The sequence below is a fragment of the Staurois parvus genome, unplaced genomic scaffold (genome assembly GCF_062004578.1).
Source record: "Staurois parvus isolate SC_StPar_1 unplaced genomic scaffold, SC_StPar_1.0 ptg000562l, whole genome shotgun sequence".
NCBI lineage: Eukaryota > Metazoa > Chordata > Amphibia > Anura > Ranidae > Staurois > Staurois parvus.
Window position 1 is genome coordinate 9,018,865 of NW_028318358.1, and position 13,555 is coordinate 9,032,419.

Genomic DNA, 13,555 nt, shown 5'->3' on the forward strand with positions numbered 1-13,555 from the left:
TGCAACACAGATGTACAGCAGTTCTCAGAAACAGTGCTTATACAACTAAATATTCATTAATGCAGGCCATAGATGGGTCGAAAATCGGCCGATTTATCGGCCGAAAATAAAATCGGCCGATTTTCAGATCGTTAGTGGGCTATTTGTTTGGCCGTTTTTCTGTATTTTGGCCGTTTTTATTTTCGGTAAAGTTGGAAAAAAAATCGGCCGATTTTGCCGATCGGACGATTTTCGCGGCAATGATGGGCAAATCGGCCGATTGTTTACCGATAAAAAATCTGCGCATGAGCAGTGACCTGCAAGAGGAAGACAAAAAGAAGAAAAAGAAGAAGAGGATGAAGATGATGATGAAAAAGAGGATGATGATGATGAAGAAGAAGAAGAGGATGATGATGAAGAAGAAGAAGAGGATGATGATGATGATGAAGAAGAAGAAGAGGATGATGATGATGATGAAGAAGAGGATGATGATGAAGAAGAAGGATGATGATGATGAAGAAGAAGAGGATGATGATGATGAAGAAGAAGAGGATGATTATGAAGAAGAAGAAGAAGAGGATGATGATGAAGAAGAAGAAGAGGATGATGAGGATGAAGAAGAAGAGGATGATGAGGATGAAGAAAAAGAAGAAGAAGAGGAGGAGGAGGATGAAGAAGAGGATGATGATGATGATGATGAAGAAGAAGAAGAAGAAGAAGAGGATGATGATGAAGAAGGAGAAGAAGAAGGATGAAAAATAAGAGGAATTCCAGTCCGGCAAAAAGTGTCCCTGCAGAGAGCTCTGCTATTTCTTTGACAGTTCTTTGACAGTTCCTTGACATTTACAGAGGTTGCAACATTGTATCTATTTGTTTCTGAATAAAAACATCTGTATCCTAAATGGATACAAATAGATACAATGTTGCAACCTCTGTAAATGTCAAGGAACTGTCAAAGAACTGTCAAAGAAATAGCAGAGCTCTCTGCAGGGACACTTTTTGCCGGCTGTAGACGGGATGAAAATCGGCCGATTTTTTTTTTACCATTGGTGGTAACGTCGGCCGCTTGAACGACCGATTTTTCGTTTTTTAAAATAAAAATTGGCCGTTTTTCTCCCCGTCTATGGCCTGCATAAGTGATTCAAAGGAAAGCAAAATCTTCAAACATTTTTCAGTTTATATAGTGAATGTTTTAGTTTGTAAAGAAGAATACAAACACTGCTATTTTTTTGAACAGTCTAATATTCACTTTTCTTCATTTTTGTTAGAGGAACAACACAAATTTGATCTATTTTTCTTCATGTTTTGATTTGGAATAGAATGTGTAGTGTTCCCAATGCATTTGTGTGTATGGAAATAAAAGCTATTAGAAGGATTTTGAGCTTTATTCACTTTTTTCAACACACTGCTATTATTTTGAACACAACTGTGTATATATATATATACACACACACACACACATTTTTTTTTTTCTTTTTCCCACTTTTTTTAAGTGATCACATACTCTCTGATCTCAGCTGCATAAGAATCTTAGAGAGCTGGGGGTGGAGAAGCAGCAGTACATTGTCCTTCCCAGTGATAGGCTGTGCAGGATGGCGTGTTAGCACAAGTCTGATCATTGGAGGAGAGCAGGCTAAGTTCCCAGCTCACGATGTGCTCTCATGCCTAGTGTGGTCAGTTTTCAATAGAAAAGCAGAGGGACTGGTGGGAACACTAGGGAGTTCACACAAAGAAAGTCATACATAGAGAACAGGATACATTTTCATACAAGTACATAGTACAGCAGGCACATATCAGAAATAGGAAATTTTAGACTGACTTTTTTTTTTTTAAATTAGTGAGTTTATCTCCCCATTTAGTATTGAAAATTGCAGGTAAAGAACAGGAACTAAGTGCCCCTGTCCAATAAGGATGGTTATTGCTCTGAGATGCCTTCTGATTGGATGAGAAGTCTCTGGACTGAGATGACAAGTCTCTGAAGTTGGAGAAATCATGATCTACATTACAGCATGGTGCAGGGCTCCCCAGGGGAACAGTAGTGGATTCCATGTATAGTTAGGAAAAAACAGCTGGGTTCACTGGCAGGCTGGGCTGATTCCTATGCTGAATCAACACAGCACTGGACATTTATGTGGATATATATATATGAGGATATGGATTGCTGCACATAAAAAAAAAAAAACTTTAATATAGAAAAATCATAATACAAAAAAGTGATGAAGGTTGGACAAAGCCATATACAATAGTGTTCGACAAACAGTTCTAGGCTATTAAGATAACACCCAAAACTTTGTTGAACACTATTGTATATGGCTTTGTCCAACCTTCATCACTTTTTTGTATAATAAAGTGGAGTTCCAGCCGTTTTTGCATTTGTTTAAAATCAGCAGCTACAAAACCTGTACCTGCTGACTTTTAATAAACACACTTACCTGTCCCAGGGTCCAGCGATGTGCTCATCTGTACCATCCCTTCTCTCCCTGGCACCGGCATCTCAACTGTGGGCACCAGACTGTGACAGCTTGCGGCATCACAGCCAGGTGCCTACTGTGCATGTGCAAGTTGCGATGCGCATCGTGATTGGTCCAGCAGTCTTCTGTGACCTGTGAAAGTTCCCAGGAGGGAGCCGAACTTCCAGCTCACTTCGCCACGGCAAACTGAACTGCACCCTGTCAAAACCAGGTACCCACAAACCCCCTACCCCCCAAAGAAATTGCCAAATATGGCAGTGGAGGGGGAAGAAGGTAAACAAGCTGAGCTTCCACTTTTGGGTGGAACTCCGCTTTAAAGTTTTTTATGAGCTGCAATCCATTTCCTGATTTTTCTATATATGCCCTCTGGGAGGGCCTGATTGCTATGCACTGTGATGGATTACCATTGTGCTATTCACCCATAGTGTGTGTTGTATAAACCCTGGCTGAGGGTATGTGTACACAGGCTGGGTGTGGTGATCGGAGGGAACATGGGACACACTGCTCATCCATTGTTATAAAATCCACATTAGTGAATGGGGAGGAGAAAATCAGAGATCACAGCAACAAGGAGTACTGAGCCCTGCACGGCTCTGATTCCTCCACATTGCTGCTATTACAATGGAAAGCCCAGGCTGACTCTTCTACAGACTTGTCCGATCCAAGTGCAGAGGAAAGCCCTCGGCCGATCTGTCAGTTCTAATAACAACTCCCAGCCACTTTCATCTCTCTACACCGGACGGAAATCAGAGTCAATCATCAGTGTGCTCATGTCCGGGTGTGATGTGGACCGATCATAGCACAGACAAGCAGCACACAGCATGATCAGGCAGCAGCGTTCAGCTAAAACAGCGCAAACTACGCACCTGTCACTCTGACTTCCTCCGTAGACGCGCCTCTCTTCTTCCGGGAGACTTTGCACTATTTTCCCTCTTGGCCCCGCCTGCCCGATTTTGATTGGCCAGTTTTCAGGCTATTGTCTCACTGCTCCACCCTCCTGATTGTGATTGGCCGCTTTTCTGTTTATTCTTTGCATGCCCCTCCCTTTAGCACCACCCACCGGGCGATTCCTGCTGACAGCGGAGACACACCCAGGCAGCACTGCAGTCTTGTTAACCCAATCATTGCCGGCATGCGTATTCTCGAAGTATCACGTAAAAAACAGGGTCCAGTCATCAAAGCATCTTGACTCACCTGACATGTCACTTGGACCCAGGGGCGGACTGACAACTCATGGGGCCCCCGGGCAAGAGGGGATCATGGGGCCCCTGTGTACTTGCTCAAATTCAAAAAAGCCTATGAAAAAGGTACCAGGGGCATCTCATGGGGCCCCCTACTGACCTGGGCCCTAGGGCAGTGCCCGAGTTTCCAAATGGTCAGTCTGCCCCTGCTTGGACCATGATTTTAGGGGTAGCTAACCACTTTAGACCCAGGCCAAACCTGACGTGTAAAAATCAGCATTGTTTTGCTAGAAAATTACTTAGAACTCCCAAAGATTATATATTTTTTAAGCAGAAGCCCTAGAGAATAAAATGGTGGCTTTTGCAATTTTTTATGTCATGCAGTATTTGCGCAGCGATTTTTCAAATGCTATTTTTTGGGGAAAATATACACTTTAATGAATTTCAGTGCACACAAACACAACAGAATATTTTTGTTAAAATATATAAGATGATGTTAAATAGATACCAAAACATGTCACGCTTTAAAATTGCACAAACCTAGGAACAGCGACAAACTATGGTACATTAACTTCTTGCCGACCGCGCATAGCCGAATGACGGCTTCACCGCGGCCGGCCAGTTCTGAGTGGACGTCATATGACGTCCTCCCAGAACGCGCTCTCCTGCGCGCCCCAGGGGGCGCGCACCCGGCGATCTCCGTGATCGCTGTGTCCTACGGACACAGCTGATCACGTGATGTGGTGAAAGGCCGATCCCACCGGCCTTTTACCACGTGATCAGCGGTGTCCAATGACACGCTGATCACAGGGAAATGCAAGTGCCGGTTCTCGGCTGCACTTTCCTCACGCTGTCAGATCGTGAGGAAAGTACTGCCGAGAACCGGCAGTTGTCAGAGCGGGGATCGGCACCGATCATCAGGGCACTGATGATCAGTGCCCTGATGATCGGTGCCCAGCAGTGACACCCGCAAGTTCCGCCCAGCAGTGCGCCCACTAGCCCCGCCCACCCGTTCCCAGCAGTGCCCCCACCTGTGCCCAGCAGTGCCCTCACCTGTGCCACTCTGCAGTGCCACCTACCTGTGCCCAGAAGTGCCACCTACATGTGCCCAGCAGTGCCACCCACCTGTGCCCACCCACCAGTGCCACCCACCTGTGCCCACCAGTGCCACCCACCTGTGCCCACCCACCAGTGCTGCCCACCAGTGCCACCCACCAGTGCAGCCCAGCAGTGCTGCCAGTCAGTGCCACCAGTCAGTGCCCAGGGGTTGTGCCAGTCAGTGCCGCCAGTCAGTGCCCAGAAGTGATGCCAGTCAGTGCCGTCTATCAGTACCCATCATCAGTGTCACCTATCAGTGCCGCCTATCAGTGCTGCATATCAGTGCCGCCTATCCGTGACCCCTAATTAGTGCTGTCTATCAGTGCCGCCTATCCGTGCCACCTCATTAGTACTGCCTATCAGTGCCCTTTAGTGCTGCCTATCAGTGCCCATCAGTGCCGCCTATCAGTGCCCATCAGTGCCGCCTCATCAACGCAAATCAGTGAAGGAGAAAAAATACCTGTTTGAAAAATTTTATAAAAGAAACAAATAAACTTTTTTTTTTTTTCAAATTTTTTTGCACTTTTTTTAATTTATAGCGCAAAAAGTAAAGCGCCCAGTGGCGATTAAATACCACCAAAAGAAAGCTCTATTTGTGAGAAAAAAATGATCAAAATTTCATATGGGTACAATGTTGCATGATCGCGCAATTGTCAATCAAAGTGCGGCAGCGCTGAAAGCTGAAAATTGGCCTGGTAAGGAAGGGGGTATAAGTGCCGGGTAGGCAAGTGGTTAAATTATCCCTAGGCTATGTTTTAACCACTTGCCAACCGCGCTATAGCTCTTGTCCAGTTCTGGGAGGGCGTCATATGACATCCGCAGCGCACACCCAGCCATCTCCGTGATCGCTGTGTGCTACGGACACAGCTGATCACATGAGGTAAAAGGCCAATCACAGCGCCCTTTTACCATATGACCAGTTGTGTCCATTGACATTGTCACAGTGTGAGGAAAGCACTGCCAATAACCGGCAGCTGTCACAGAGCATATTGGCACTGATCAGCAGTGCACTGATGATCAGGGCCCAGCAGTGCCACCCACCAGTGCCCTGCAGTGTCTCCCACCAGTGCCAATCAGTGCCTCCCACCAGTGCCACCCATCAGTGCTGCCCAGCAGTGCCACCCAGCAGTGTCTTCCACCAGTGCCCATCAGTGCCTCCCACCAGTGCCCATTAGTGCTGCCCAGCAGTGCCACCCAGCAGTGCCCAGCAGTGTCTTCCACCAGTGTCCATCAGTGCTTCCCACCAGTGCCACCCATCAGTGCTGCCCAGCAGTGCCACCCAGCAGTGCCCAGCAGTGCACCCTAAAAACGAGTGGCACATGTATCATTTTCCCAAAGGTGAACTTATCCTTTAAATATCTACTCTCTGAGGTGTTTCTCAGCAGATAGATCTTCAGTCCCGACAAGCTGTCCTCCCCTCCTTTCTCTTTTTTGGGGTATTATCACCCACTAGTGTGATTAAATACTTTAATGGACTGATACATTTAGCTGGAGTCTTGGCGATTGTTTGGTATTTATTAAAAATATATATTGTTTTATTTATGGTTATAAAGTTTAAAGAAAGTTTGATTTTACTTATATGCTTTTGACCCTAATAAAGGGTTGCTGCTTAATATTTTCCAAGATAGATTGTATCTTCTTGTTGTTTTTCAGATGGTTTGGTTATAATTTAGTTATGGGGGTGCTTATGGGGTATGTAATCCCATGGGGCCACACCACAACTGCCTTGTTCGGCATTTTGAGTGTTAAAGTAGGCAATGAGGATTCAACATCACCTCCTAAGCGCCTGACAAATGCCCTCTGAAAAGCAATCCACTGCAGCAGTATAACCACATATGTAAACAAGCCCTTAACCAGTTCCCTACCACCCTATAGCTGAAGGACAGCTACAGCACTGTTGTCTGGTTCTGGGACGACGTCCATTCCAGAACACGCCCCCTGCACGCCCCCAGCAGCGCACACAAGGCGCCGCCGGTGATTGTGTGCTACCGACACAGCTGATCACAGGATATGGTAAATGGCCAATCACAGTGGCCTTTTACCACGTTATCAGCTGTGTCCAATGACACAGCAGATCACCAGGTAAATACAGTTGCTGGTTATCGGCTGCACTTTCCTCATGCTGTCACAGAGTGAGGAAAGTACTACCGAAAACCGGCAATTGTCAGCGAAGGCATCGGCACTGATTATCAGTGCCCTGAAGATCAGTGCCCAGCAGTGCCACCCACCTGTGCCCAGCAGTGGTGTCCACTTGTACCCATCAGTGCCGCCCACCTGTACCCATCAGTGCCACCCACCTATGTCATGCAGTAACTCCCAGCAGTGCCACCCACCTGTGCCTAGCAGTGCCACCCACCTGTGCCCATCAGTGCCACCCACCTGTGCCTAGCAGTGCCACCCACCTGTGCCCATCAGTGCCACCCACCTATGCCCTGCAGTGCCACCCACCTGTGCCCAGCAGTGCCACCCATCAGTGCTGCCCAGCAGTGCCGCCCATCAGTGCCGCCTATCAGTGCAGCATCATCAATGCCAGCTCATCAATGCCGCCTATCCGTGCCTCCTATCAGTGCTCATCAATGCTGCTTATCCGTACCACCTCATCAGTGCCCATCAGTGCTGCCTATCAGTGCAGCCTCATCAACGCACATCATTAGTCGTGGGGGTGGCGGGGGGCCAGGGCGTATTGCGGTGATAAGCCACGGCGAGGGAAGGTGGTGGTGGTGGCAGCTGGGGGGGCGCTTAGGGCAGCACATAAACTAAAGACACCACTGCCTGAAAGTATACAGTACATCCAATGAAAGAGCTAATGCTGAACTGATAACTCGGTCTAGTAGTATCTCTTCACCAGTTCAATGTAGAGGGGGCATTATATACAGTTGTGTTCAAAATAATAGCAGTGTGTTGAAAAAAGTGAATAAAGCTCAAAATCCTTCTAATAGCTTTTATTTCCATACACACAAATGCATTGGGAACTCTACAAATTCTATTTCAAATCAAAACATGAAGAAAAATATCAAATTTGTGTTGTTCCTCTAAAAAAATTGAAGAAAAGTGAATATTAGAAAAAAATAGCAGTGTTTGTATTCTTCTTTACAAACTCAAACATTCACTATATAAACTGAGAAATGTTTGAAGATTTTGCTTTCCTTTGAATCACTTAATTAATATTTAGTTGTATAAGCACTGTTTCTGAGAACTGCTGCACATCTGTGTTGCATGGAGTCAACCAACTTCTGGCACCTGTGAACAGGTATTCCAGCCCAGGAAGATTGGACTACATTCCACAGTTCTTCTCTATTTCTTGGTTTTGCCTCTGAAACTTCATTTTTGATGTCACCCCACAAGTTTTCTATTGGATTAAGATCCGGGGATTGGGCTGGCCACTCCATAACGTCAATCTTGTTGGTCTGGAACGAAGATGTTGCACGTTTACTGGTGTGTTTGGGGTCGTTGTCTTGTTGGAACACCCATTTCAAGGGCATTTCCTCTTCAGCATAAGGCAGCATGACCTCTTCAAGTATTCTGATGTATTCAAACTGATCCATGATCCCTGGTATACGATAAATAGGCCCAACACCGTAGTATGAGAAACATCCCCATATCATGATGCTTGTGCAACCATGCTTCACTGTCTTCACAGTGTACTGTGGCTTGAATTCAGTGTTTGGGGGTCGTCTGACAAACTGTCTCCAGCCACTAGACCCAAAAAGAACAATCTTACTTTCATCAGTCCACAAAATGTTGCGCCATTTCTCTTTAGGCCACTCAATGTTCTCTTTGGCAAATTGTAACCCTTTTCAGCACGTCTTTTTTTCAACAGTGGGACTTTGCGGGGGCTTCTTGCAGATAGCTTGGCTTCACATAGGCGTCTTCTAATTGTAACAGTACTCACAGGTAGCTTTAGACCTTCTTTGATCTTCCTGGAGCTGATTGTTGGCTGAGTCCTTGCCATTTTGGCTATTCTTCTATCCATTCGAATGGTAGTTTTTCGCTTTCTTCCACGTCTTTCAGGTTTTGGTTACCATTTTAAAGCATTTGCGATCATTTTAGCTGAGCAGCCTATCATTTTCTGCACTTCTTTATATGTTTTCCCCTCTCCATTCAGCTTTTTAATCAAGGTACGCTGTTCTTCTGAACAATGTCTGGAACAACCCATTTTCCTCAGAATTTCAGAGAAAAATGCACTGTAACCAGCATGTACAACATTTGCTGCCTTCCTTCCTTAAATAAGGGCAATAATTGCCACCTGTTTTTCAAAGAATGAATGACCTCACTAATAGAACTCCACACTGCTATTATTTTGAACATGCCCCTTTCAATTAGTGATTCAATTACACAGAATCAGCAGCATGCATGTCATGACTGTTGGGTCTGTTGGATTTCTATTACTCTATTACACCTGCTAGTAAATTATTTGCCATGTAGAAATAGCATTTCTACCAAAAACAGTGATTGATCAGGTTAGTGATGTCTGACTGCTATTATTTTGAACACAACTGTATGTCTTAAACATAGAAATTGTTTTAAAATGTAACAGTACCCTGCAGTTGCCTATAAATATACTTTTCCCCAATCTAAAGAGGTAACAGTTTTCAGGGAATAATGGATACATTGTATAAAGTCACCCACTGACACTGTAAAATGTGTGTCCAGCACCGACAGGGTAAACCTGGCCCATGACTGGTTTTCTTATCGTATGAACTCCTCCAGGCCTGAAGAGATCCAGAATGGCTGCATTTTTCTACAATGGTAGAAATGTTTCTGACAACTGAACATGTTTTTATATTTCAGAACCGTCCACTGAAAAAACGTAGCAAGAAAAACCCAACAATTGTCTCTTCTCTTAACCAGTTGACCTCAGGAAGGTTTTACCTCCCCTTCATGACCAGGACATTTATTGTTATTCAGCACTGCGCTATTTTAACTGGCAATTGCTCAGTCATGCAACACTGTACCCAAATGAAATTTATATAATTTTTTCACACATATAGAGCTTTTTTCGTGGTATTATTATTATTATACAGGACTTATATAGCGCCGACAGTTTGCTCAGCGCTTTACATTATGGAGGGAGACAGTACAGTAATAATACAGTTCAATACAAGAGGGATTAGAGGGCCCTGCTCCTTGGACCTTACAATCTAGGAGGTAGGGGATAGTGGTACAAGAGGTAATTAGCTGTGGGGGATGGAGTGGTTGGGGGAGTAAGGGATTTTAGTAGTTAGCCAGAGTCAAGGTAGGCTTCCCTGAAGAGATGGGTTTTCAGAGTGCGCCTAAAAGTGAGTAGGGTAGGAGATAGCCTGATAGCTTGAGGTAGGGAGTTCCAAAGGATAGGTGAAGCCCGTGAGGAATCCTGGAGATGAGCATGGGAGGAGGAGACAAGGGAGCTAGAGAGTAGGAGGTCTTGCAAGGAGCAGAGAGTACGGTTTGGGTGGTATTTAGAGGCAAGGTCGGTGATGTAGTTAGGGGCAGTGTTATGAACGGCTTTGTACGTCAGTGTTAGTGTTTTGAATTTTATCCGCTGGGCAATTGGAAGCCAGTGGAGGGATTGGCAGTGGGGTGGCAGATACAGAGTGGTTAGTAAGGTGAATGAGTCTGGCAGCAGCATTCATGATGGACTGGAGTGGGGATAGCCTGCGATGAGGTAGGCCAGTGAGGAGGGAGTTACAGTAGTCGAGGCGTGATATAATAAGGGAGTGGATGAGTTGCTTAGTGGTTTCCAAGGTTAGGAACAGTCGTATCTTGAAGATGTTGTGGAGGTGAAGTCTACATGAGTTTGTCAGTGATTGGACCTGGGGCTGAAAGGACAGATTGGAGTCTAGGATTACACCTAGTACCCTGGCTTGAGGGGTGGAACTGATGGTAGTGTTGTTGATCTTGATGGAGAAGTCGGGGGGGGGGGGGCACGGGCTGGGGGGAATACTAGAAGCTCAGTTTTGGAAAGGTTGAGTTTGAGGAAGTGGAGTGAGATCCATGCCGATATGTCACTTAGTAGGCTGGTGATCCAATCTGAGACTGAGGGGGTGAGGGGTAGAGAGATAGATTTGTGTGTCGTCAGCATAGAGATGGTAGTTGAAGCTGTGTGAGTTTATCAGTTGGCCAAGGGAGGAGGTGTAGATAGAGAAGAGGAGGGGTCCGAGGACAGAGCCTTGAGGGACCCTGACAGAGAGGGGGAGTGAAGGGGAGGTGGCAGCGTTATAGGTAACACTGAAGGAGCGCTGCGATAGATAGAAGGAGAACCAGGAGAGGACGGAGTCTCTGAGACCAAGAGAATGCAGTTTTTTGAGGAGGAGGGGGTGGTCAACCGTGTCAAAAGCCGCAGAGAGGTCAGGTAGTAGGAATATAGTATAGTGGCCATTGGTTTTGGCGGTTAGTAGGTCATTGGTGAGTTTGAGTAGGGCAGTTTCGGTGGAGTGTAGGGGGCGAAAGCCAGACTGTAAAGGGTCGAGAAGGTTGTTGTCGGTGAGATGGGAGCTCAGGCGATTGTAGACTAAGCGTTCTAGGAGTTCTAGGAGTCTAGGAGTAAATCGCAGTAGGGAGATGGGTCTTAGGTTGTTCAGGTCGGAGGGGTCCAGGTTGGGTCTCTTAAGTATGGGGTGATGTGCGCGTACTTTAGAGAGGAGGGGAAGGTACTGGTGGGGACTGGGACAGACTGACAAATCATGGGGCCCCGGGGCAATAGGGGATCATGGGGCCCCTGTGTCCTTTGCCCAAACTCAAAAAAGCCTATGAAAAAGGTACCAGGGGCATCTCATGGGGCCCCCTACTGACTCTGGGCCATCGGGCAGTGCCCAAGTTTTCAAATGGTCAGTCCGCCCCTGGGTGGAGATCACCTGATCTGATCTGATCACCACTGGGTTTTTTCTTTTTTATTATATAAATGAAAAAAAAAGACCAAAAACTTTGAACCCCACCCCCCCAATTTTTTCCTACTTTCTGTTATAAAGCATATCCAATTAAAAAAAATCTTTACAAATTTAGGCCAAAATGTATTCTGCTACCTATCTTTGGTAAAAAAACAAATCCCAATATGTGTATATTAATTGGTTTGTATGAAAGTTATAGTATCTACAAACTTTAGTATATAAACTGGAATTTACGCAGCTATAGATGCTATATTGGTAAAGGCGGTGATCGGCAACTTATAGTGGGACTGTGATAGTATGGCTGGCAATCTGGCGCTAACAGTAACTGGCTGGGAGTTACACTAACTGACACTGACATTGTTAGTGACACTAATAAAGTAATCAGTGATCACACTGTACTAGTGACACTGGCTGGGAAGGGGTTAACATCAAGGGGAAATCAAGGGGTTTGCTGTGTGCCTAACAAGTGTAAAGTGTTCTGCTTTTACTCACAGATCTGGCTGTTTTTTGTGTGTTTTTGTAAACACAGAACTCTGTGTTGTGATTGGACACAGCCAATTAACAGGTTTCAGGCAAAATCATTGGCTGAAACCTGCTGACAGACTTGTGCTGTGTCCAGTCACAGCATGGATCAGCAGGGGGTGTACACTCTAAACCCAGAAGAAAGCCAGCAATGTAGACATATGCTGCCTTGCCTGCTCTTGCCACCCACTCAGAGTACATTTACAGCTCAGCAGTTGGTTAATGACTGCAAGCTGTAATCCCTAAACAGTTTCCATTATGTAGAAATTTGCCAGCATAGTTAGAGATTTAAGAATTACCTCTGTGAATGTGTTGATCACTGGCACATGTGATTGGACAAGGTGGAGAGGAAGGGCGGTGATGACACCATATCCACCTTGTTCAAAAAGAGAACACCTTGTATAGTTCAAAAACAGACAAGGTGTCCTGTGAATGGCAGCAGTGCTAAGCAAGCAGTCCCCTGTAGTCAGTATGCAGAGGGGAAGCTGCTTGGCACAGGACTGGGAACAGTGCCGCAATAAATGTAGTAGTCAATTTCAAGCTATAACAAAAGCAGCAGCAGCTGTTCTATTTGTACAGATAATAAGGACCTCATTATTATCATTAATATTTCTTCCCTGTTCACCACATGACAGTTATTAGCACCTTTTTGCATTCAGACACAGGTGTCCGTTTGTGAACCAGCGGTAATAGATCGCTGCTCAGTTCTCCGGCATTCTCGGAGAACACAGTTCTCCTGTGAATGCAGTTTATGAAGCAGTTCTCCGAACGAAGGGAGAACGGTCTCCAAACGCTGGATAACGGTCTACAAACTCTGAAAAACGGCTCATTTTACTATAATCTCGCAAGATTATAGTAAAAGATCAGTTTACTAAGCAGAGGTAAATTATCTCTGCTTAGTTTTCGGTCCCTCTGATTCTCCAGCTCTGGGCTGGAGAATCTGGAGGGAGAACACAGATCTCCAGAGAAGGGCTGACATGATCTCCTGAGTGTCATAAACTGTGAATGACCAGAGAATAGCTGAGATCTGTTGAATCGAAGCTATTCTCTGTGTCATAAAATGACACCTCAGTGGGATGCATTATACATAGATCCTGGGTCTCCAAACTTTAGAAAGAAAGGGCCAGTTTACTGTCCTGAAGACTTAAGAGGGGTTGGACACTGGCCAGTGGGAGTTAACAATGCCCTATCTTTAGTATTAGAAAGAGTGTCCCACCATTGGTGTCAGTGGAAAGAATAGTGACCCATCATTGGTGTCAGTGGGAGGAACAGGTTTTCATAGTATAGCTATATTATGTGAGAAAATGCTGTCTAAGCAAACCAGAAAACTTGTAAATCTAAATTATTCCAAGTAGATAGCTGTTATCTAAGAAAAGAAAGTGCACAAAAAAAATAAAATATATATATATATATATATATATATATATATGAAAACTAC

At 45.3% G+C, this 13,555-nt stretch overlaps 1 protein-coding gene across 1 annotated transcript in view; it reads right to left on the reverse strand.

Moving 5' to 3' along the window:
• PRR13 (proline rich 13) overlaps positions 1 to 3,421 on the reverse strand; it is a 34,864-nt gene extending 31,443 nt beyond the window's left edge. The window contains exon 1 of the mRNA XM_089691446.1: positions 3,317 to 3,421. The gene's annotated coding sequence lies outside the window, so the exon portion shown is untranslated. The remainder of the gene's footprint in view (positions 1 to 3,316) is intronic.
• Positions 3,422 to 13,555: the final 10,134 nt, after the last annotated feature.